Source organism: Schistocerca americana, chromosome 6 (genome assembly GCF_021461395.2).
Source record: "Schistocerca americana isolate TAMUIC-IGC-003095 chromosome 6, iqSchAmer2.1, whole genome shotgun sequence".
Lineage (NCBI taxonomy): Eukaryota > Metazoa > Arthropoda > Insecta > Orthoptera > Acrididae > Schistocerca > Schistocerca americana.
In genome coordinates, this window is record NC_060124.1 from 236,527,956 (window position 1) to 236,553,850 (window position 25,895).

Here is a 25,895-nt window from a genome sequence, read left to right on the forward strand (position 1 = left end):
CAAGAATAAACCTGAGATATTTCTGTGGTTGTCCACTGCATTTAAGACATGGTTTATCAGTTTCAAATGATCTCTGTGGTCTGAAGCCATGTTGACATCCAGAAATAATATTATTCTTGTCGAAGAATGTAATTAGTTTTGAAAGGAACACTTTTTCAACAATTTTCGAAAACCCTGACAATAGAGACACAGGCCTATAATTACCCATATATTGCTGATCACCTTTTTTATATAGGGGTATTACTTTTGCCATTTTCAATTGCTCAGGGAAGACACCACATGATAAGGATGAATTGCATATTCCAATAAAGGTGAAAGTATTTGCTTGCTGTTATTTTTATAATATAATCTGGAATATCATCAATACCAGTTGAGTACTTACTCTTTAGTGAATTAATGGTATTTAGGAGCTCTGTTGGGCTTACTGGACTGAAGAACATGGATATATTATTTATTTCAATAGATGAAAGTTCTTTCCATGTTGTATTAGGTGGATTTCCAAATTTTTCCTTCACTAATTTCCCAGCAACAGTTGCATAGTAAGAATTGAAACTGTTTGCAACTTCCCTAGGGTCAGTGACATTCTTGCCATCATATGATATCACAACATTTTTGTGAGTTGTCTTCTTCCCTGTAAGATCCTGCACAGCTTTCCACATGGACTTAGTTTTATTGGATGACTTCATAATATATTTGTCATTTTCCTTAATTTTTGCCTCCTTTATGATGTGTTTCAAAACTAGCTTGTATTTTTTGAAATAATTAATAAATTCTGGACTGCTGTAGGTTTTTGACTGCAGAAAAAGTTCCTGCTTTCTTTTACAAGATACTCTGATGCCTGGTGTAATCCAGTTTTTGAATCTATCTGTGCTTTTGGAAATAACTTTAGCTTTGTGGAAAAGCTATGTCAAAATTATGCTTGAAAATGTTCAAAAAATGTTCCATCTTTTCGTTAGTATTAGAGGTATCGTATACTTCTCTCCAAGATTGTTCGCTGATTATGTTAAGACGATGGCCATTGTTTTTTGGGATTCCCAAGGAATAATCCTCAAAGATTACTTGGAAAAGGCAGAACCATAACTGGACCCTACTGTACTTCATTATTGGAGTGTTTGAAACAAGTGTTGGCTGAAAAAGGGCCAAGGTTGGCACTCAAAAAAGTGCTCTTTCAGCAGGATAATGTACCATCCCACACATCAGCATAACAGTGGTGAAAGTGCATAAATTGGCCTTTAAATTGGTTTCTCATCTATCCTATTCACCAGACTTGGCCCCAAGTCACTTCATCCTGTTCCCTAACTTGAAACTTTGGCTTTTTGGGACGAAATTTTCATCAAATGAGGAGGTGGTAGTTGCAGTCAACAAATATGTTGCAGAGACTGGCATAACCTATTTTTCCAATGGAATTAAAAATCTGGAGGCTCACTGGATCAAGTGAATATCCTTCTAAAGGAGACTATGTTGTGAAATAATGTGAGTTGTTTATGAAACAAACACTTTTCTTGCTTTTTATCAAACTTATTAAAATGCCCTTGTAAATTCCCATATGTAAATTAACTACATTAGAACTTAAGATCGTCTTTAGGGCACATTTTGAATTCTTCTATTGTATAAAATGCTTTTCCTCTAAGCCATTTCTGTGTAAACCTTTTAAACATGCTCAGTGATATTAAACATACTTGGTGAAACATTGTATGCCTGTACTGGCAACATGTTAAATAGTCTTATACCCATGTACTGGTAACTATCACCATATAGAGGATATGTTGAGTCACAGACAATCCATTGTTTGACTTTATTTTGAGTTTTCTTAAGTCTTGCAACTGTGATGACAACCTGCTGTTTTAGACATGCGTTTTGTTGATGAACAGATTGTCATACAAGGCATGTCAGGAAAGTAATTACTGTTTTGGTCTACCACCACCACAGCACTGTTGATGAAGCTACACACTTTTGCACTTGTCTCTCAGGTTCACTGTTTTTCCACTGATGCCTTTACAGGTGGATTGTGTTGTTAGTGTTTGTTTAAAATGTGTGACACTCATGGAGCCTGCCGCGTGTGAAAAGCATTCTGCTGTACAGTTTTTGACCATGAAGTATATTAACCCAGCTAAAATTCATTGTCAACTTGTAGAGATTTAAGATGAAAATGTAATGACTGATGGAAAGTGGGTGAGACAATGCAATGATTGGTGAAGAAATTTTCATGATGAAGCACAGAGTGAGCAGCCTTCAAATGTGAATGATGGTTTGGTTGAGAAAGTGAATGAAGAAATTTGTGAAAACAGATAGTTCAAAATAAGAATCCTCTGTGATAACCTTCCACAAATGTCAAAAACTGTTTGGCAGAGAGACTGTCACAAATTGCTTAAAGTTTTACAAATTGTGTTCCCATTGGATTCTGAAAATGAAATATAGTCGTCAATGCAGTACAATAGTGTGAACCGTTGAGAAAACTTTGGCATGCAATTCAAAACAAAATGCATGGAATGCTCAGTCAAGAAATTGTGTTGTTTCAGGATAACCCATGTCCCCATTCTACTGGTGTCAGTCAAAACCTTATTCAGCAGTTCGGTTGGGAGCAGTTCGGTCATTGCTGTACAGCCCCAATCTCACACCTTCTGACTATCACTTGTTCTTAAACTTCAAGTGCGATATTGGTGGAACTCACTTTGATTAAGTGCAGTGACTATGTTCACTGGTGTCAGCTTTCTATGAAAAGGGAATAGAAGAGTTGGTTTCCCACTATGACAAATGACTGAACAATGGTGGTAATTATGCAGAAAAATAGTTTGAAACATGTTCTTAAAATAAATTTTGGTTTGAAAAAATGTTTTTATGAGTTTTTTCCAAAACAGTACTTACATTCCAGACATGCCTCTTAGTTTGTGACTGTTGGTTTTCTTTAGTATGTGTTAGACAAAGATAGTATAAAGAGGGATGTAACTGTTGCAATTTTTAGTTTTTTGAAATATGGCCGACAAGACTAATTATTTCTGACTTCACAGATGCATCTGATTGCCATCTTTTGCCAAATGAGACCTTTTTTGCTCCAGGAGAATAACCCCTTAATAAAATGGCATACGTCAAGTATGTGCCAAAAAAGGCACAGTATGTGTGGCAAGCAGTTATTGCCAGTAGTTGAATGCTGATGATGCCACTACTTTTATTATTCAAGCAGCTCCTCATCTGGTTGTAGATGAAAACAAAAAATCCAGTTTAGTAAATGACCAGCTGCTAGTAATGTTTTCACATAGATAATCTACATCTACATCTACGTAGATATTCTGCAAATCACATTTAAGTGAATGGCAGAGAGTTCATAGAACCACTTCCACAATTCTCTATTACAATCTTGTATAGCATGCAGAAAAAATGAACACCTACATCTTTCCATGCAAGCTCTGATTTCCCTTATTTTATTATGGTGATCATTTCTCTTTATGTAGGTTGGCATCAACAAAATATTTTCACACTCAGAGGAAAAAGTTCGTGATTGAAATTTCGTGAGAAGATTCCACCACAATGTAAAGACTTTGTTTTAATGATGTCAACTCCAAATCCTATATCATTTCAATGACATTCTCTCCCCTATTTCATGATAATACAAAACATACTGTCCTTCTCTGAACTTTTCCGATGCACTCTGTCAATCCTGTCTGGTAAAGATTCCACAACACGCAGCAGTATTCTAAAAGAGGATAGACAAACATAGTGAAGGTAGTCTCTTTAGTAGATCTGTTACGTTTTCTAAGTGCCCTGCCAATAAAATGCAGTCTTTGGTTGACCTTCCTCACAACATTTTCTATGTGTTCTTTCCAATTTAAGTTGTTCTTAATGGATCTCATTGGTATGCCTACTGACAGTTCCATATCGTCAGGAGTTGTTGTGAATATGATTTAGGTGACATGAAAAATGAAAACAAAATCTGGAACCAGTTAAATAATGGGAAGTCCAGGATGGAATAACAACAATATGGAAAAGACATTTTCTTACTCACCACATACAAGAGGAATTGAGTCACACACAAGCACAATGTAAAAGAATGCTAGAAATGTTCAGCTTTTGGACTACATCCTTCTTCAGAACTAGAAAATACATTAACAGAAGCACAACTCACACACACAGCAAGCTTGAAAGGAGTTGAATTGTGGCCTTCTTGGTGGTACGATAGTTCTTTTTAAGAACTGCCACTCAAGTTGGACATGTTGCATCAGTTGTGCAATGATGCTGGTATCAGTGTTCATGTGAGCATTCTCACACCCCTAGGTGGGGCTCTGAACGTTGACCCAGCAAAGATGCCTGCGAGGATCATATTACTGTAAGGGCAGCAGTGGCAATAACTTCTTGGCTGTTAAAAGTCTCCAGCCCTGATACAGTCTCCACTTTACCACCACATACTAGAGCCACAGTAACCCAACCATTACCATCTGCACTAGCATCAGCATTAGTAAGTGTAAAATTCAGAACACATCCACAAAACACTGAAGGACCATTTAGAATAACTTGTGCACCTACTCCGCTCTTTGTAGTAATATCTGTATTATCAATAGCTTTATACAATGTAAGGCACAAATGCCTTCTCCTCCTAAAATAACACAGCATAACTAGTCTGTGTTGATGGTGCTGCACGTGCAGCTGCTCTACGACTGACGCCGTCTTATCAGAAACGTCACAGCACAGGTCAGAGGGCTTGTGAACCAAGACATGTCAACACTAATTGTTATGAGCCAGTTATTATCATTGGGACTGTGAGCATGCTCACCTCTAACCTATCTTCCACTCATGCTATAGCACAGATGTGCATGGCTTCACTGGTTCCATCAATGGATCACTTGGAAGATGGAATATCATGGCATTGCCTTTAATGATGAAAACAATTCTGTCTGCATGCAAGTGATGGACTTCTGCGCATATGACATGGACCTGGCGAGGGCTGTCTCATAGACTGCATTTGTCCAATACACACTGGCCCCACCCAGGCCTTATGGTTTGGAGTGCAATAAGCTACAACTCTCGTTCACATTTGGCGTTTCTGGAGGGGATGCCAAACAGTGCTTGGTTTTGTGCAGAACACTGTTACATCCGTTCTTGCAACAGGAAGGTTGTGAGTTGTTCTGACAGGATAATGATCACCTACACACTGCCTGGGAAACTCAATTTGCCCTGCAAGATGTGCAGCAACTTCCTGGGCCAATATGATCTCTGAACTTGTCTCCATTATTTCAGCACATGAGGATATCATGGGACAAGAAGTAACTCATGTGACTTGTCAACCAGTAATTCTTACAGAACTATGTGAACAGGTCAAGCAGGCATGGCACAACATATCCTAGACAGTATTCAACATTTGTACGATCGACTGAATGCCAAAGTAAGTCCCAGAATTACTGCCCCTGGAGGCTACATCATATATTAATATTGGTATTCCAGCACAAGTTGATATCTAGTACCTCAGAACTACTTGTGCTATTGACCTAACTGTAGTAATTTCATTACTTCATGTGCACTGTAGCAACAATTAATCTTGAGTGAATTGGAAATCTCTAACTGGTGTACTAACATTTTTTTCAGTGTAGTTATCATGCTATCCAAACAGTATTTTAACTTCTACTCTATGTTGGAGGTGATATTTGTGAATGTACCTGTTACCCTCAAATGCCATTTAGGGAAAGTTATGCACCCATACTAGCAGAATTGACAAAACTTATCCTACTAAAATTCTACTGTTTATGAAACTATATTTGTGTAATGACAATGAAACTAGAGACTATTTAATATAAACACTATTACCTTTTGGAGAATTATTCATTTATACTATGTTTCTGGTAACTGATTGAAGTTTAATTTTGGTAGAGTATCGTGTCTGGTTGTTATCTATGATACCCTGCGGGGTGGGGGGTATTGACACATACCAATATATGATCATTAGAATAAGTGTGACATAAAGCATAGACATCAGGAATCAGACTGCCACATTCACAGACTTACATAAATTTTATGACTTCCTTATTTCATTCGTCTGGTCTTGTTATAACTCAATTTATTCTGCTGCTTGATATTCTGTCGTTAATTACATTTCAATTTTACTGAGTGCAAAAATATCTCTGACCTGATTAACTGCTACTGATCAAACATAAAGCATAAACAATTCTCATTTTGTAATTCTATAATACTTTTCACAGGAAGTGAAATAGCTTTTCATTTACATTTAGATACAGAACTTAAGTACTTGTTCTAAAATTTTCCATCTAATAATTTTCATGATGTAACTGATTTTGTAAAATGTATTGTTTGCATTTGTATTTTGTAAGTTTTGGTCCTAAAAAATGAAGAACCAAGAATACCTAATATCCTAACATAAAAAGGACAAAGTACTGTTTAATATCCTATTATCAGAATGAGATTTTCACTCTGCAGCGGAGTGTGCGCTGATATGAAACTTCCTGGCAGATTAAAACTGTGTGCCCGACTGAGACTCGAACTCGGGACCTTTGCCTTTCGCGGGCAAGTGCTCTACCAACTGAGCTACCGAAGCACGACTCACGCCCGGTACTCACAGCTTTACTTCTGCCAGTACCTCGTCTCCTACCTTCCAAACTTTACAGAAGCTCTGCTGCGAACCTTGCAGAACTAGCACTCCTGAAAGAAAGGATATTGCGGAGACATGGCTTAGCCACAGCCTGGGGGATGTTTCCAGAATGAGATTTTCACTCTGCAGCGGAGTGTGCGCTGATATGAAACTTCCTGGCAGATTAAAACTGTGTGCCCGACTGAGACTCGAACTCGGGACCTTTGCCTTTCGCGGGCAAGTGCTCTACCAGGTTCGCAGGAGAGCTTCTGTAAAGTTTGGAAGGTAGGAGACGAGGTACTGGCAGAAGTAAAGCTGTGAGTACCGGGCGTGAGTCGTGCTTCGGTAGCTCAGTTGGTAGAGCACTTGCCCGCGAAAGGCAAAGGTCCCGAGTTCGAGTCTCAGTCGGGCACACAGTTTTAATGAGGCAGGAAGTTTCATATCAGCGCACACTCCGCTGCAGAGTGAAAATCTCATTCTGGAAACATCCCCCAGGCTGTGGCTAAGCCATGTCTCCGCAATATCCTTTCTTTCAGGAGTGCTAGTTCTGCAAGGTTCGCAGCAGAGCTTCTGTAAAGTTTGGAAGGTAGGAGACGAGGTACTGGCAGAAGTAAAGCTGTGAGTACCGGGCGTGAGTCGTGCTTCGGTAGCTCAGATGGTAGAGCACTTGCCCGCGAAAGGCAAAGGTCCCGAGTTCGAGTCTCAGTCGGGCACACAGTTTTAATCTGCCAGGAAGTTTCATCCTACTATCAGTTTGCGAATGCCAACTTGATTTTGATTGTAATCCTCAAAATTTCTGTCTGTAATAAAGGATGATGTCACCAGTAATTATTGAAATGATATATAAGCAGTAATCAATCAGACATAGGGGAGCCAATTATGTAACAGTTTTTGAGCACGAAACCTGTACCAAAGACAGCAATAAATATGTAATTACTTCAAATCTCTCTTGGCATACGCAATCGTTAGCTACACTGTAAAAAACTTGGGAAGTTCCAGGAAATTTGGCAGATCAGATATTCTCAAATCTTTTTGCAGCAACTGCAGTGTTGGAGTTTGCCAAAAAACAAAGATGAGTATTTTTTGCTAACTGTTACACCCACAAAACAGTGTATTAACTTAAGATAAAATGGGAATGCACACCTAGCCCCATTGTATTTCACACACACACACACACACACACATACACACACACACACACACACACACACACACACACACACACACACACACATGAGTGCCTCATTCTGTTGAACAGTCCCTGTGGTTTTGGATTTATTCATTTGACAAAAGGTTTCATCTAGGACTTGTCAGTCAATGAGGCACATAGTCTTCACATTAATGCGAGGAGCACTCCCAGTGATGTACTTGAAAAAATATATATTTGTATTCACTTGTTTATTTGTAATTGCACATTTGCTGCTACTAGGAAGTAGTAATGATTGAATTTTATGGACAACTATCTTAATATTATCATTTAAGCCTCAGCTATTTAAGGGTTCTAAATCTCATTCATGTCCTCCTTTCAGTTTTGTTATTTATTCTATTTCTTTCAATTGAATTTGTGTCAGTGGCAAAATGACACACATTATTTCATTCCCTTAATACAGCTGATTGGACCTAACGTATTCCTGTAGATAATGGAATCATGGACCATGGACCTTGCCGTTGGTGGGGAGGCTTGCATGCCTCAGCGATACAGATAGCCATACCGTAGGTGCAACCACAATGGAGGGGTATCTGTTGAGAGGCCAGACAAACGTGTGGTTCCCGAAGAGGGGCAGCAGCCTTTCCAGTAGTTGCAGGGGCAACAGTCTAGGTGATTGACTGATCTGGCCTTGTAACACTAACCAAAACAGCCTTGCTGTGCTGGTACTGCGAACAGCTGAAAGCAAGGGGAAACTACGGCCGTAATTTTTCCCGGGGGCATGCAGCTTTACTGTATGGTTAAATGATGATGGAATCATCTTGGGTAAAATATTCCGGAGGTAAAATAGTCCCCCATTCGGATCTCCGGGCGGGGACTACTCAGGAGGACATTGTTATCAGGAGAAAGAAAACTGGCGTTCTACGGATTGGAGCGTGGAATGTCAGATCCCTTAATCAGGCAGGTAGGTTAGAAAATTTAAAAAGGGAAATGGATAGGTTAAAGTTAGGTGTAGTGGGAATTAGTGAAGTGCGGTGGCAGGAGGAACAAGACTTTTGGTCAGGTGAATACAGGGTTATAAATACAAAATCAAATAGGGGTAATGCAGTAGTAGGTTTAATAATGAATTAAAAAAATAGGAGTGCGAGTAAGCTACTACAAACAGCATAGTGAACACATTATTTTGGTCAAGATAGACACAAAGCCCATGCCTACTACAGTAGTACAAGTTTATATGCCAACTAGCTCTGTAGATGGTGAAGAAGTTGATGAAATGTATGATGAGATAAAAGAAATTATTCAGGTAGTGAATGGAGACAAAAATTTAATAGTCATGGGTGACTGAAATTCAAGAGTAGGAAAAGAGAGAGAAGGAAACATAGTAGGTGAATATGGATTGGGGGCAAGAAATGAAAGACGAAGCCGTCTGGTAGAATTTTGCACAGAGCATAACTTAATCATAGCTAACACTTTGTTCAAGAATCATAAACGAAGGCTGTGTACATGGAAGAAACCTGGAGATACTAGAAGATATCAGATAGAGTATATAATGGTAAGACAGAGATTTAGGTACCAGATTTTAAATTGTAAGACATTTCCAGGGAGAGATGTGGACTCTGACCACAATCTATTGGTTATGAACTGTAGATTAAAACTGAAGAAACTGCAAAAAGGTGGCAGTTTAAGGAGATGGGACCTGGATAAACTGACTAAACCAGAGGCTGTACAGAGTTTCAGGGAGAGCATAAGGGAAAAATTGACAGGAATGGGGGAAAGAAATACAGTAGAAGAAGAATGGGTAGCTCTGAAGGATGAAGTAGTGAAGGCAGCAGAGGATCAAGTAGGTAAAAAGACGAGGGCTAGTAGAAATCCTTGGGTAACAGAAGAGATATTGAATTTAATTGATGAAAGGAGAAAATATAAAAATGCAGTAAATGAAACAGGCAAAAAGGAATACAAACGTCTCAAAAATGAGATTGACAGGAAGTGCAAAATGGCTAAGCAGGGATGGCTAGAGGACAAATGTAAGGATGTAGAGGCTTATCTCACTAGGGGTAAGATAGATACTGCCTACAGGAAAATTAAAGAGACCTTTGGAGAGAAGAGAACCACTTGTATGTATATCAAGAGCTCAGATGGAAACCCAGTTCTAAGCAAAGAAGAGAAAGCAGAAAGGTGGAAGGAGTATATAGAGGGTCTATACAACGGTGATGTACTTGAGGACAATGTTATGGAAATGGAAGAGGATGTAGATGAAGATGAAATGGGAGATACGATACTGCGTGAAGAGTTTGACAGAGTACTGAAAGACCTGAGTCGAAACAAGGCCCCGGGAATAGACAAAATTCCATTAGAACTACTGACGGCCTAGGGAGAGCCAGTCCCGATAAAAACTCTACCATCTGGTGAGCAAGATGTATGAGACAGGTGAAATACCCTCAGACTTCAAGAAGAATATAATAATTCCAATCCCAAAGAAAGCAGGTGTTGACAGATGTGAAAATTATGAACTATCAGTTTAATAAGTCACAGCTGCAAAATACTAACGCGAATTTTTTACAGACGAATGGAAAAACTGGTAGAAGCCAACCTTGGGGAAGATCAGTTTGGTTTCCGTATAAATATTGGAACATGTGAGGCAATATTAACCCTACGACTTATCTTAGAAGAAAGATTAAGGAAGGGCAAACCTACGCCTCTAGCATTTGTAGACTTAGAGAAAGCATTTGACAATGTTGACTGGAATACTCTCTTTCAAATTCTGAAGGTGGCAGGGGTAAAATACAGGGAGCGAAAGGTTATTTACAATTTGTACAAAAAACAGATAGCATTTTATAAGAGTCAAGGGGCATGAAAGGGAGGCATTGGTGGGAAAGGGAGTGAGACAGGTTTCTAGCCTATCCCCGATGTTATTCAAACTGTATATTGAGCAAGCAGTCAAGGAAACAAAAGAAAAATTCGGAGTAGGAATTAAAATCCATGGAGAAGAAATAAAAACTTCGAGGTTCACCGATGACAATGTAATTCTGTCAGAGACAGCAAAGGTCATGGAAGAGCAGTTGAACGGAATGAACAGTGTCTTGAAAGAAGGATATAAGATGAACATCAACAGAAGCAAAACAAGGATAATGGAATGTAGTCAAATTAAGTCAGGTGGTGCTGAGGGAATTAGATTAGGCAATGAGATGCTTAAAGTAGTAAATGAGTTTTGCTATTTGGGGAGCAAAATGACTGATGATGGTCAAAGTAGAGAGGATACAAAATGTAGACTGGAAATGGCAAGGAAAGCGTTTATGAAGAAGAGAAATTTGTTAACATCGAGTATAGATATAAGTGTCAGGAAGTCGTTTCTGAAAGTATTTGTATGGAGTGTAGGCATGTATGGAAGTGAAACATGGACGATAAATAGTTTGGACAAGAAGAGAATAGAAGCTTTCGAAATGTGGTGCTACAGATGAATGCTGAAGATTAGATGGGTAGATCACATAACGAATGAGGAGGTATTGAATAGAATTAGGGAGAAAAGGAGTTTGTGGCACAACTTGACTAGAAGAAGGGTCCGGTTGGTAGGAAATGTTCTGAGGCATCAAGGGATCACAAATTTATCATTGGAGAGCAGCGTGGGAGGTAAAAATCGTAGAGGGAGACCAAGAGATGAATACACTAAGCAGATTCAGAAGGATGTAGGTTGCAGTAAGTACTTGGAGATGAAGAAGCTTGCACAGGATAGAGTAGCATGGAGAACTGCATCAAACCAGTCTCAGGACTGAAGACCACAACAACAACAACATGAACAACAACAACAATGGAAAGAGTTTTTAAGGAGAAAAATATCTAATGTTGTGTTTACATTTGATGACAAACTATAAGATCAAATATTGAAATTTATTGCTGGAATTGAGCTTAGCTGTAAGAGGTATAGATGTACTACCTAAAAGACATATGAAAATTTATGCCAGACCAGGACTCATACCCGGATTTCTCATCAATCGCGGGGAGTGACTTACCCCTTATGCTATCCAAGCACACTCCTGGACCAACCCCACCATCTGTATGCTACAAACCTATCGATTTCTTCTCATCATCATCATCATCATCATCATCATTTAAGATTGATTATGCCTTTCAGTGTTCAGTCTGGAGCATAGTCCCCCTTATAAAATTCCTCCATGATCCCCTATTCAGTGCTAACATTGGTGCCTCTTCTGATGTTAAGCCTATTACTTCAAAATCATTCTTAACCAAATCCAGATACCTTCTTCTTGGTCTGCCCCGACTCCTCCTACCCTCTACTGCTGAACCCATGAGTCTCTTGGGTAACCTTGCTTCTCCCATGCGTGTAACATGACCCCACCATCTAAGCCTGTTCTCCCTGACTGCTACATCTATAGAGTTCGTTCCCAGTTTTTCTTTGATTTCCTCCTTGTGGACACCCTCCTGCTATTGTTCCCATCTACTAGTGCCTGCTATCATCCTAGCTACTTTCATATCCGTAACCTCAACCTTTTTGATAAGGTAACCTGAATTCACCCAGCTTTCGCTCCCATACAACAAAGTTGGTCGAAAGATTGAACGGTGCACAGATAACTTAGTCTTGGTACTGACTTCCTTCTTGCAGAAGAGAGTAGATTGTAGATTGTAGCTGAGTACTCACTGCATTAGCTTTGCTACACCTCGCTTCCAGTTCTTTCACTATGTTGCCATCCTGTGAGAATATGCATCCTAAGTACTTGAAACCGCCCACCTGTTCTAACTTTGTTCCTCCTATTTGGCACTCAATCCGTTTATATCTCTTTCCCACTGACATTACTTTCGTTTTGGAGATGCTAATCTTCATACCATAGTCCTTACATCTCTGATCTAGATCTGAAATATTACTTTGCAAACTTTCAATTGAATCTGCCATCACAACTAAGTCATCCGCATATGCAAGACTGCTTATTTTGTGTTCACACATCTTAATCTCACCCAGCCAGTCTATTGTTTTCAGCATATGATCCATAAATAATATGAACAACAGTGGAGACAGGTTGCAGCCTTGTCTTACTCCTGAAAGTACTCTGAACCATGAACTCAATTTACCGTCAACTCTAACTGCTGCCTCCTATTCCATAATCTCGTAGAACAGACAATAACTTCCTCCTAGGAACCCGGTCATATGCCTTTTCTAGATCTATAAAGCATACATACAATTCCCTGTTCCACTCATAACACTTCTCCATTATTTGCCATAAGCTAAAGATCTGGTCCTGACAACCTCTAAGAGGCCTAAACCCACACTGATCTTCATCCAATTGGTCCTCAACTAATACTTGCACTTTCCTTTCAACAATACCTGAGAAGATTTTACCCACAACGCTGATTAAAGAGATATCTCTGTAGTTGTTACAATCTTTTCTGTTTCCATGTTTAAAGATTGGTGTGATTACTGCTTTTGTCCAGTCTGATGGAACCTGTCCCGACTCCCAGGCCATTTCAATTATCCTGTGTAGCCATTTAAAACCTGACATACCACTGTGTTTGATGAGTTCCGACTTAATTTCATCCACCCCAGCTGCTTTATTGCACTGCAATCTATTGACCATTTGTGATCCTATTTCCATCATCATTTCTATCCCATTGTACATCGAAATCTGAAACAGTACTGATTGTATTTTCATCTACATTGAGCAACTCTTCAAAATATTCCCTCCATCTGCCCAAGGAATCCACAGGATTCACCAGCAGTTTTCCTGACCTGTCCAAGATACTTGTCATTTCCTTCTTACCTCCCTTTCGAAGACTGCTAATTACACTCCAGAATGGCTTTCCAGCAGCTTGACCCAAAGTCTCCAGCCTGTTTCCAAAGTCTTCCCAAGATTTCTCCTTGGTTGCTGCAATTATCTGTTTGGCTTTGTTTGTTTCTTCAACAAAACTTTCTCTGTCTACCTGAGTTCTAGTATGTAGCCATTTTTGATACGCCTTCTTTTTCCTTTTACAGGCTGCCTTGACTGTGTCATTCCACCAAGTTGTTTGCTTCATCCTACCTTTACACACTACTGTTCCGAGACATTCTTTAGCCACTTCTAGTACTGTGTCCCTGTACCTTGTCCATTCCTTTTTCAATGACTGTAATTGACTACATTCAACTAACTGGTACCTTTCTGAGATCATTGTTATGTACTTGTGCCTGATTTCCTTATCCTGAAGTTTCTCCACTCTTATCCTCCTACATATGGACCTGACCTCCTGCACTTTCGGCCTCACAATACCAATTTCACTGCAGATTAAATAATGATCAATGTCATCAAAGAATACCCTGAATACACGTGTGTCCCTCACAGCCTTCCTGAATTCCTGATCTGTTATTGTATAGTCAATGACAGATCTGATTCCCCTGCCTTCCCAAGTATACAGGTGAATGTTCTTATGTTTAAAAAACGAGTTTGTGATTACTAAGCCCACACTGGCACAGAAATCCAAGAGTTGTTTCCCGTTCCTGTTGGCCTCCATATCCCCTCCAAATTTACCCATAACCTTTTCATACCCTTCTGTTCGATTTCCAGTCCTGGCATTAAAATCACCCATCAGCAGAACACTGTCCTTGTCCTTTACTCTAGCAACTACATCACTGAGTGCATCAAAAAACTATCCATCTTATCTTGACCTGTCCCTTCACAATGCGAATATATTGGCACAGTCCGAATTTTCTTGCTAGACACTGTCAAATCTATCCACATCAGTCGTTCGTTTACATCCCTTATTGCAACTACGCTGGGTTCCATTTCTTTCCTGATGTAATGCCCTACACCCCATTGTGCTATTCCTGCTCTGACTCCTGACAGGTAGACCTTGTATTCTCCCACTTCCTCTTCTTTCTCACCCCTTACCCGAATGTCACTAACAGCTAAAACGTCCAGCCCCATCTTACTTGCAGCCTCTGCCAGCTCTACCTTCTTCCCAGAGTAGCCCCCATTGATATTAATAGCTCCCTATCTCATTACCATTTGTTTGACAAGTCGTATCTTAGGAGTCCCTGGTTTGTCAGTTAGAGGTGGGACTCCGTCTCCAAAGGTCTGAGGCATTCTGCTCTGATTGTTGCCAGCATCATATTTAAAGTACCAGGGAAGTAGGTTGCTAGCCTTACTTGCCCCGAGTCCCATTGAGTTTTAGCCCTAACGGTTGAGGGACTAACCGGTGGATTTGGTAGTCTTTGCCATATGAGCACAAAGGTGACCACAACTCGGAGTATGTCCGAGATGCCCAGCCTTATTTCAAAGTAACTGGTATCCCGACTGTCGGGACCACTTACTTGGCCACTCATACGTTGCCCGTGGTTCATGAGCTAGGACATGCCTACAGGAACCCACACCATTCACACTCCCACACATCCTGATTCCTGCGCAGGTTTTAGAAAATGAGAAGTCATAGACTATAGGTGTAATTTTTGTCAGAAGCCCATCTTCGCCCATATATATATATATGACCATAAGCTACAGTTTCAAATGTTGTATTGCTAAAATTCAACTTAACTGTTAAAGGTATAGATAGACTACCTTAAGGGATGTAAGAAAATCTGTGCAGGATCAGAACTTGAACCTGTGTTTCCTCTTTATCCCAAGTGGTCACCTTACGGGGGGTCCCACTCAAAGCTCCCTGATTTCAAAGACCCAGGTTTTTATATAAAAAAAAAAAAAAAATAATTAAATAAAAAGTAGATACGACAATTAAAAATGCACCACATCGTAGAGCATCTCAAAGAATTATTTATTTATCATCAATACACCTCTACATGTGAACCATTTGTAACACGAAAAATATTGACTATATATTCAATTTCTTGCCACGTTTTTTGTAACATTCCCTCTGTTATTGCTGAAATCGCATAAGTGATATGATGTTGCAATGTAGGAATATCATCCACTTTGGTTGCATACACTTGGTCCTTCACGAATCCCTACATGAAGAAATCAAGCGGCATAATGTCGGGTGAACGTAGTGGGCAGGCAATGGATCCTCCGTGTCCAATCCAACAATTGGGAAATTTCCTATCCAGGAACTTGCGAACAGCCATTGACCAGTGCGGTGGAGCTCCATCTTGTTGCAAAATGATGTTGGGTTGCAAGTCTTGTATCTGAGGGTACACAAACTGCTCCAACATGTCCAGATACACTGACCCATTCACTGTTTGTTCCGCAAAGAAGAACAGTCCAACAATCCTAGCACACACCAGCCCACACCAGACATTTAGTTTAGGGCTATCACGAACATGTTCAATGACAACGTGTGGATTTTGTGAACCCCAAATCCGAACATTATGCCTATTAACCCTTCCTGATAGATGAAAGGTTGCCTCATCTGAGTATAAACATCTTTCCAGGAAGCTGGCATCCATATCAATACGCTGCAGCATATCTGCAGAAAATTGTTGTAGGCGTGGTTTGTCGTTCAGCATCAGATGTTGCAGAATTTGCACTTTGTAAGCACACATACAAAGATGCTGGTGAACTACATGATGCAATGTTGATCGACGTACATCAGGTTGCCTAGATGCTTGACAAATTGACTTACGTGGGCTTCTGGGAAACATTTGTCTGATGTCCAATGTCTCTTCTGAAACTCCATAATGTGGAATGCCAGATTGTTTCAGAACACTTCCTGTTGCCAGAAACTCTCTATACCATTTCTTAATCGTTTTCACATCAGGTGGATCACATTAATACACACGACGATAATTTCTTTACAAAGTAATCGGCGATTTCGTTTCTGAAAACCACACTACTGCTTGTGCGTGCTGCTGTGGAGTCACTATTTTCGCTTCATGTGACCATGCTGCACTCAGGCGATGGTACTTGGCACTTCTGACGCAGGAATATAAATTCTTTGAGATGCTCTATAGTGTGGTGCATTTTTCAGTGTCATATCTACTGTGGTTTTTCTCTCCTGGGTTCTTGAAATCAGGGAGGTTTGAGTGGGACACCCTGTATAACTTGAGCTATGCAAGCATATTTCCTGGAGCAACCCAAACTTCCATACATCACCCACCTATCTGCCTCTTCTCATAGATTATTAAGTCATTTATCTACACTTGCAAATTCTGTGATTCCTCTGCAGGTTTTAGAATCAAGAGGACAACACTCTATGCGAAGAAATAGATAGGTATGTGACACATGGGAGATTGGGTCAGTCCAGGGACGATGCTTGAATAGCTTAAGTGGTAAGCCAACTGCTCACAATAAGTGGGAAATCTGGACTTGTGTCCCAGTCCAACACAAATTTTCATGTCAGTTTAGGTAGTACATTCATACCTATTACAGTTAAGTTGGATTTCAGAAATGAATTTCAACATTTTAATTTTGGTCTGAGAATCTGCACTCTTCCATTAAAGACCTTGTGGAAACCTGTCAAAAGTTAACATTGCAGAGTTAACGCATGTCTTGGACAATCATTAATCGTATTAGTTTCATGTTCAATGGATCATTTGCATGATAAACCATAATGATGTGGTACAACTTATTTTCCATTCACCTCACAAATTAATCTGTAAATACGGCTACCTGTTGAACGTTTATGGTTTTCATTATTATTATTAAATACACAGATGTACGTTAATAACACCTACACATCCCCTTTTACACATCACAGTAGTAAAATTTTTCTGTGGAGTAATAGGACTTGTGAAGGAGAAACTTTTTCAGTTGGTTTTCAGATTTTACATTACTGTCTGTCAGACATTTTGTAATGCAGAGTCGGTGGTCAAAAATTTCAGTTGCAGTAGTTTGCAACCTTTTTATGCTAAAGAAAACCTTAGTGTGGAGTAATGAGTGTCATTTCTCCTTCTGGTATTCTATTTATGTACATCATTGTTCCTTTGGAACTGCAGTGGAGTATTTACAACAAACTCCATGAGGAAAAAAATATAATGCAAAGCAGTAGTTAGAATTCCCAACTCCTTAAACAAAATCAATTATTTTCATTGATATATCAACTCCTTAAACAGACGTCTACAATATGATCATGAGTGAGCACCACATATTATTCTTACAGCACAGTTTTGTGCAGTGAAGCCTTCCTTTCTAAAAGATGGGTTGTCCCATGGCATTATTGCATGACATTATTCAATGAAAATATTCAAATTATGTCTACTTACTGATTTGCCTCTCCCCAAGATTTGCAATGATTCTAAGTGCAGAAGTGGCTGAACTAAAATGTTTTGGAGGTTCCAAAATGTGCTTTTCCTGACAAAATTCTCATCAATATGGGCAACAAAAAATATTGGTGTTTTCACCCTGTTTATTGTTTCCTTGCCATATGTTACGCTTATCATTTGTGTAGTACCTCTAGATGCTCAGAACTGAATGTGTTGTATATTTTTAAAACTGAGAGTGAGACCATTAGCAGAAAATCTGTCAATGACACTGTTTAGAACACTGTTTCACTGTTTACCACTTTTTCTGTTTCTATATTTTTGCGTGGATTGATTAAAATACTGGTGTCATCTGCAAAAAGAACTATTTCTGCTACTATGAGTGCTTTGGCAGTTAACCACTAGGATTTCAATTTTCTCATCTGGTGGGGGGCATTACACTAATACTTTGGGTCTTCTACAGATGTCATTAACCAGTCTGCGTGGAGAGTTGCCCAACCTAAGAAACATTTGTGAGTACCCCACACATAGTCAACTACTTGGATAGCAGTCTCTGATGGGTAGTTCACACTTCACCCATTTAGGGGAACCCTACAGTTGCCAACGCTATGTCATGAATCCAGGAAGTTGCAGCCTAGCTTGCCAAACAAACTTGTGACTTGATACCCTGTTCCTAATTTGTCCTATACCACCTGGCCTACGCCCCTCTCATGGCTATTACCTATCAGCAAGACTCTTTTCTTCAGGTTCTCTTTTGGTACTGACCTACACTTAGTTTCTTTGCTAGAAGTCTGCTGCAGTATACTGTGACTTACAAATGGATCAGGCTTTCTATCTCTTATTGCAGGTAAGAAAACAAACATTTGTGGCACAAAAGGAAGAAAATTTGGTGTAGGTGAATTGAGAACTGTTGTCAGTGACAATGGTTTCAGGGAGGTCTCCCAGTAGCACTTTGATGGTCTGGGCTAAGATGGTGGATGGCATCTGAATCACAAACAGAAAGCCCATGCCAGCATCAATGATTATGAGCTAGAAGGTATGAAGGAAGGGACTGGCAAAATCAAGATGGATGTGAGACCAAGGAGTGGAGGCAATGGACAATGGGAAATATCTTTGGACTGGGGCAGCTTGCTTGCTCTCAAACACAGAGCAGGCAGCGAGTATGTCGGCTATTGTGACATCCATGCCCCTACAGTAGATATGTTTCCATGGCAGCCACTTAAGTCAGGATGACCCCCAGTGACCTTCATGGAGAAGCTCTAGGACACAGTTATGGAGAGTGCTGGGGACAAATGTTCAAGTCCAGCCACTGTTGCCTTGGATGAGGATGGTCTCTTGCATGTAGGGAGTTTCTGTTGATTCACCTAAAACACCTGGAGGTCAGGATGTAGCAGCGTCTTGCAGTTGGAGTGTCAAGCTCAGTGGATGTATTGTAGGATGTTACAGAAGACAGGGTTTCTGGCCGTGTGCACCGTAACCCGATGCATCAGCTGCCAAGAATGGATTCATGGAAGGATCATAGGCAATCAGGCAGGTGGGCTGCAGGATTGTCCACTGTAGGACTTGAAATGCTCTGTCATATTGTGGTGACCAGCACCAGCAGCTGTGTGAAACGTTGTTCTTCAATCAGCACTGTGATATGGTGGGGGGGGGGGGGGGGGTGAAATGCCTGTAATTATTGAGTTGTCCAAGTACTGATTCCAACTAAGATCTGTGTGACATAGTGAGAGTAGGGCAAACTCTGGAAACACAAAACATGTGTTGCATGTATTCCACTTGCCAAATGAGATCATCCATGTTCTTGTTGCACCACAACTGAACCTGATAAAAAAAAAGGGGGAAAGAGAGCATTTAAGCTGTGTGCAAGGTCTACGGCAGATTTTCTGGCTATCAGGATATCATCTTAAGTAATTAGCCTTTCCAAGGACATCATGGAGTAACTGATCAAAATATCTCTGAAAAATGGCAGGCAAACTGACAGTTCCGGATGGCAGACGATTGTATTGAAACAAGCCAAAAGGACTACTGATCACGAGCACTTCCAGAGAGGCAGTGTCCAATGGCAGCTGTAGATAGGTGTCCCGGAGGTCAATTTTGGTGAGCACTTTAACACCCCTGAGCAAGGCCAGAACATCTTACACTCTGGGAGTGGGGAAGGAGTCCGTCACTGACTGAGGGTTACCTGTACAACTAAAATCACCACAGGTCCTGAGAGTGCCATTTGGATTTTCTAGGAATGGCCCATCTGCTGTCAGAGACCAGCATGAGAATTGCCTCATCTCGAAGCTGCTGTGGTTACTGGCAAAGACTGTCATATATAGTGAATGGGACAGTGCAGGCCTTACAGAACTTTGGTACTGCTGTGGACAAGAGGGTGATGTGGGCTTTGAAGTTAGTGACCCTGGAGGAAGATGCTAAAAACACCAACAAATATTTACCAAAAAATTCTGATGTATAAGAATCATTGTCCACAACACTGATGGTGGGGATGGGGCTGTGAATCTCTAAGCCCAAGGCATGAAAGAGATTCAGACTAAGGGTGTTAGAAGTGTCACAGATGGCTACAACCAGAGTCTGAGTTGTGATCATTGTGGAACCATACTAAGTCTGGGATGAAAATGCAACAGAGATTGAGATGAGCGTGTTACTAAAACTATGGAGTGGCGGGTGAGGGGGGGGGGGGGGGGGAGGCGCTCATAATGTTGAAAGAGAGGTGTCCCCACCTTTTGATACATAGGCCAGTTGATAAGGATGGTAGACGAGCCAGTGTCTCTTTGTAGGTCCACCGGAAATGTTACGGAGTAAAGTTGAGCACTGGCACACCAGTTGGAAATGATAGAGCAGAGAGGGCTGTGAGGAGAGGTCAGCCAATCACTTGTTGACTGACCCCTCTCCAGGAATTCTTGTACTATGAGACTCAATTTATGTCCAATTAACAGGCATCGCTGCAGAAGACTGGCAGATGTCGGCCATGTGGCCAGAGTTGCTGCAGGCAGCACACTTTGCCCACCGGAAGTGGAACTTTGTTGTTGGTAACTGACAAAACACTGGCTACAGGAAGGGAGCTTTTGGAATTAATGAGGGCCTGGCGGTTCCTTATTGGACTTCTGGATGGGTTTAAATGGAGAAGGGTTCCATGATCCAGGTGTGAGGCAAACACCAAAGATGGATTTTGTAAAGCTGCTGAAGGCTGCAAAGACTGCTCAAATGCCATAATGATAAGCGGATATGCCTCCAGATATAGGTATTTGAATTTCAGAAAGTTATGACCTAATGCTTTATCTGGGGAATGAACAATGATCATGTCCTGAACAAGTGAAGAGGCATAAGATTGTTTAACCTGGGTCAACATACTGAAAACAGCACTCCCTAGAGATCCTCTGGAGGTGAGCTATCCATACCTGTAAGACTCATACGGTAGTTTATGACAAGAAAAGAATTTCTGATGTGGTGTGGCCACATGCACCTAAGAATCAAAGTAAATGAGAAGACTAGACTTCAATGTGGTACAAGGGAGGGCATGGGGTTCTGCCTCAGGATGGAGCTGCTGAAACACTGATATACATAAGGGCCAGCATTTGCCATGAGGAAAGTGCATTGCTGTGTCTCACTAATGACATCATAGACAAGAAAATGCTGCTCCATTCATGCAGTTCCATCTTGCAGTCATTTCCTTGAATGGTGGCCAGATGCTGGAGACTGAAGACTCAAGTTGTGCTATGTGTCCGCCAAACACCAATGGCAATTGGGTCATCATCATGAGCCTCTCCAAAACGATTTCATTGGTTTTCTGTGGCAGAAGGATCACTGAATGAGTTAAGTCTACAGGATCTGCAGGCATTGCCATGGCTTAAAGTGTCCATACACAGAGGCACTACCTGTAAAAGTTATGTGTACAGTTCATGCAAATGCTCATCACAACTGAAATGGTCCAGGCCCGGAACGCTGTTAGACCAAACAGAAAGTTCACTGAATGCTTGATAAAACAATCCTTCTGTTACTGGAACACCCAAAGCTACTCTATGTGATATGATACATTCCTGCCACTTGACTGAACACTCAGAAATCTCTAAGTCCACACTTACACTAGGAGATGTAAGTCTTAACCAAATGAAACTTAAGGTTCTGACGCAATCAGTATAATTTCAAAGCCCCTTCAGTCACGCTGGAAGAGTATAACAGTAACGAATGGCACCAACAGTTCCTGTGAGCATATCACTGGACTTAGTGCTGTCCACTGGAGGTGATGGCGGCATGTGATCGGAAATGGTGCTGGATCCATAGCAGAAGACATCAGTTGAATGGCTGCAACAGAACTGCCTGGATTGGGGCTGCCATGGTACTAATTACATGCAGGGCAGAGATATATTTGCATCTGATTGGACACATGTGACAAGGCAGATGAAGCAAAGGGCCTGCAGCAGGAGCTGCCTTGGTTGTGTGCACCACCTGTTCTTACATCCAGTGTACGCAAAGGCCCTCTGTGAGCTCAGCTGAAAATTTATTGGCTTGCTGGACTGTGTGGTCACTGAGTCACAAGGGCTGTGACTGCTGCAGCCTGCCTGGCAGAGATATGTGGCAGGATGGCATCAACACTCAATGGCTTCCATGACACATCAATAAGGATTTCTGGCCAGATAGATATTGGGTACTATCAACAACAGAAGAACATGGTTTAATGGGGTAGGATTCATTAAGAATGGGTAGGTAGGGCAGATAGTGAGGCACTGTGAACAGTTCAGTGATGGTGTTGTTCCCATCAGATTCGACTGCAAACCAATACTGACAAAGATAGTTCAGGTATACATGGCAACATTGCAAGCTGTAGATGAAGAGACAGAGAAAGTATATGAGGGTACTGAACTGGCAATTAAGTTTCGAAAGGGAGATCAGAATCTAATAGGGTGGACTGGAACATGATTGCAGAGAAAGGAATGGAAGAAAGTATTACAGGAGAAATGTGCTTAGTAATAGGAATGAGAGAGGAGAAAGACTAATTGAGTTCTGCAATAAATTTCAGATGGTAACAGCAAATACTGTGGTTATGAATCACAAGAGGAGGAAGTATACTTGGGAAAGACTGGGAGACACAGGAAGTTTGCAGCTGGATTACATCGTGTTCAGCTAGAGATTCCTTAATCAGATATTGGATTGTAAGATGTACTCAGGTGCAACTATACAGGGTGATTCACAAAGACATGCAAACTTTTTAATATGTTATTCTACAAGTAAAACTAAAGAAAAAAGTTCATACACTCCTGGAAATTGAAATAAGAACACCGTGAATTCATTGTCCCAGGAAGGGGAAACTTTATTGACACATTCCTGGGGTCAGATACATCACATGATCACACTGACAGAACCACAGGCACATAGACACAGGCAACAGAGCATGCACAATGTCGGCACTAGTACAGTGTATATCCACCTTTCGCAGCAATGCAGGCTGCTATTCTCCCATGGAGACGATCGTAGAGATGCTGGATGTAGTCCTGTGGAACGGCTTGCCATGCCAGTTCCACCTGGCGCCTCAGTTGGACCAGCGTTCGTGCTGGACGTGCAGACCGCGTGAGACGACGCTTCATCCAGTCCCAAACATGCTCAATGGGGGACAGATCCGGAGATCTTGCTGGCCAGGGTAGTTGACTTACACCTTCTAGAGCATGTTGGGTGGCACGGGATACATGCGGACGTGCATTGTCCTGTTGGAACAGCAAGTGCCCTTGCCGGTCTAGGAATGGTAGAACGATGGGTTCGATGACGGTTTGGATGTACCGTGCACTATTCAGTGTCCCCTCGACGATCACCAGTGGTGTACGGCTAGTGTAGGACATCACTGCCCACACCATGATGCCGGGTGTTGGCCCTGTGTGCCTCGGTCGTATGCAGTCCTGATTGTGGCGCTCACCTGCACGGCGCCAAACACGCATACGACCATCATTGGCACCAAGGCAGAAGCGCCTCTCATCGCTGAAGACGACACGTCTCCATTCGTCCCTCCATTCACGCCTGTCGTGACACCACTGGAGGCGGGCTGCACGATGTTGGGGCATGAGCGGAAGACGGCCTAACGGTGTGCGGGACCGTAGCCCAGCTTCATGGAGACGGTTGCGAATGGTCCTCGCCGATACCCCAGGAGCAACAGTGTCCCTAATTTGCTGGGAAGTGGCGCTGCGGTCCCCTACGGGACTGCGTAGGATCCTACGGTCTTGGCGTGCATCCATGCGTTGCTGCGGTCCGGTCCCAGGTCGACGGGCACGTGCACCTTCCGCCGACCACTGGCGACAACATCGGTGTACTGTGGAGACCTCACGCCCCACGTGTTGAGCAATTTGGCGGTACGTCCACCCGGCCTCCCGCATGCCCACTATACGCCCTCGCTCAAAGTCCGTCAACTGCACATACGGTTCACGTCCACGCTGTCGCGGCATGCTACCAGTGTTAAAGACTGCGATGGAGCTCTGTATGCCACGGCAAACTGGCTGACACTGACGGCGGCGGTGCACAAATGCTGCGCAGCTAGCGCCATTCGGCGGCCAACACCGCGGTTCCTGGTGTGTCCGCTGTGCCGTGCGTGTGATCATTGGTTGTACAGCCCTCATGCAGTGTCCGGAGCAAGTATGGTGGGTCTGACACACCGGTGTCAATGTGTTCTTTTTTCCATTTCCAGGAGTGTATAAACATAGGCTGGCAAATGTTTAGTTACGGAGTTATGGCTAATAAAATATTTTGTCTGAAATTAGCTACTTCATCAACATGAAGACATCACAATACTGTATGAGGTTAAAGTACAGCAGATTTCCATTTATTTCGTTGTTATTTTTCTGGTGAACTGAATAAAACCTGTCCCAGATGTGTATCTGCAGTAGTTTTCCAGAACATCCAGAGAAGCAGAGATGTAATTTCATAAAATTTTTAATTTTTTAACTACTTGGCCCAATTTATTTTTTAAATTTCACACAATTGCACAAAGTTTTCAACAGAAAAATCTGGGGGAAGAAAAGCAGCAGAATAATGGGGCAAATGATACTCATGAATCTGGTTCTGGTGGCAGTGCTGCAAACCATCAGGACCTGCAAATAAGTACATAAAAGAGCCAATGTGCTATTGGATCACACATCTTTCCCAGCACCCAGGGTTGCAGTAAACCCTGAAAAGAACAAGATCATGTGACGCAAAGCAATACTTGCGGACCATTTGTGGCGCTGGATGTTGCGGTGGGTGTAGCAAGTGTAGCAGTGTCCTATGGTGGCGGCCATGCAGAAGTTCTGCTGGTGATGGTCCATCTCATGGGTAGGAGTGATAGGAGGCGAGAAAGAGTTGCAGTGCCTGTTCACATGTGTGGGAGATGCAAAGCTTCGCCATCTGTTGTTTAAAAGTGCATACAAAGCATTCTGCTTCTGCATTGGACTGGGGAGAAACATAGCACTTGTTAGATGACAAATGCCATTTCGTTCACAAAACTGTTCAAAGTCATCCTTCAATGCAAAAAATTGTGGACAGTACTTGAATGGTGCTACATGACATGGTAGAACTCATAGGCACCACAAATCGAAACTTGCTAAAAGATTTTACCGTTATGAGCTGACGAGTGTTCCTAAATGGTCCTGCAAAGTCTGTGTGCACTTGTTGAGAGGAGGATTGAGTCTTAGGCCAGGCTGAGAATGTCTGTGATGGAGTGGATAGGTTTTCTGCACATGCATGACACTGTAACGTGGTTTGTTCAATAAGAGCATCCATGCCCTGCCAAGTACAGTACTGTCGCACTAATTGTTTAGTGCAAACAATTCCCCAATGTCCTTGGTGGAACAATTGCAGCACATCCTTTTTCAACACTTTAGGAATAAGCACACTTGATTGTCCACTGTCATTTTGAACTAGAATCACACCCTGTTGAACTGAAAGGTTATGCCGACTTACAAAATACTGGTGCACAACTGGGTTCTGGGTATTATTCAATGAACGTGGCCAAGACATGTGAATGTAATGCCACAAAAATCTTGAGATCTGGGTCTGCTTCTGTTGCCTGTGCAATTTTTCTATAGTGCAAG